Here is a 1,717-nt window from a genome sequence, read left to right on the forward strand (position 1 = left end):
CACACACAACCCCATGAACGACCAAGGGAACAAGGCTACTTCCCACACAAACACCCATGAACGACCAACTGAACAAGGCTACTTCCCACACAAACACCCATGAACGACCAAGTGAACAAGGCTTCTTCCCACACACTACCCCATGAACGACCAAGGGAACAAGGCATCTTGCCACACACATGCCCACGAACGACCCAAGCCCATCCTCACCGGTCTAAGGAACAAGGGGCCTTGACACACCATGAGCTGATTTCTAAGCAAGTCAAACGATGAAGGGAGAAAAGTGTTGTAACCGAGTCCGTTTAAGTGTTGTAGTTCCTACTTAATACATAGTCAATTGAAGTTTTAGTTCCAATCCGAACTGCTCGGAGCTAAGGCACCAAAACATCACATTCCATGCCAAAATCAAAAACACAGCTTGAGATGTACTCAAACTTATGTCTGTGTTCTTCCGAGTTCATCTAAGCGACTTATGAATAGCTAAAAGCCTTATCTGCCTGCCTATCACTAGGCGAAGGGGAAAAAAACCCGAACATGATATAATTACATTTCAAGTCCATTCGTCTATGTTAACAATGACCCACACAACGTTTCAATGACATTCCTACTTGATTTGAGCGACATATCAACAAGTAGGGAACCAAACACTTCAAGGCATGGCCAAAAATAGGCCACATACATTTATGCCCCAAACATGACATTTTTTTTATTTCAAAGCCTTTCATTTATAATAAAAAGCATCCCTACAACATTTCGTGTGAATCCGAATTAATTCGAGCGAGTTATGGACACATTCGCAAAATTATGCATCCCTGGGCAAATCAATGTCTGTTCCTGTCACCAAGCTCTTTGTGCAATATGTATATATAGGGGAACCATGGGACTGCTTCCCACCGGCGCCCCACTTGGTGTCTAGCGCCCAACGCTCTCGAGGCTGGCACGCTCGAGGCATGGCCAAGGCGCCCGGTCTTCACGAAAACGAGGCCAAAACTCCCCCCATAGACGCCCCACTCCCGTGTCCCCTCCCCCCGACGTCTTGCGTGTCCAAAAATTATGCATCATCAGGGAAATCAATGTCTGTTCCTGTCACCAAGCTCTTTGTGCAATATGTATATATAGGGGGTACCATGGGGTCTCATTCGCATAGGTGCCCGGCATGTGGGATGGGCAACTAAGAATCGTGAGGCTGTATCGGCACCAACAGGGCAAGCCAAGCCAAGCCCCACGACCCATGTATGAGGCCACCCCCCAACACGTTGCCTTGGAATTCTCGAACGATGACCTGAAAACTAGCCCCGTTGCCTTCATTTTCCTCGACACGTTGCCTTGATTTCTCGAACGATGACATGAAAACTAGCCCCGTTGCCTTTATTTTCCTCGACACGATGACCTGAAAATGAGCCCCGTGGCCTAGATTTTCCTCGACGTCGCGAGCATACTAAAAATTATGCATCCTCAGGGAAATCAATGTCTGTTCCTGTCACCAAGCTCTTTGTGCAATATGTATATATAGGGGGGTGGCCGTGAGTGAGCACGGCAAGGGGTGAACGCGCCAGACGGCCTTTGAGCGTGATCTTGGGTGATGGTTGCTTAGTTCCCGTGTTGCTTACATAATACCCTTCCGAGTGGTGGCCTTGACAGGGCGTTTGGATGCCTTGTTAGGTCTCTGCGACAACGTTCCAGTGTTGTGGTCTCGCCTTGGCAGTGCGGGATGAAT

This window comes from Lactuca virosa, unplaced genomic scaffold, assembly GCF_052849685.1.
Source record: "Lactuca virosa cultivar CGN04683 unplaced genomic scaffold, Lactuca_virosa_CGN04683_v6 scaffold_96, whole genome shotgun sequence".
Classification (NCBI taxonomy): Eukaryota; Viridiplantae; Streptophyta; class Magnoliopsida; order Asterales; family Asteraceae; genus Lactuca; species Lactuca virosa.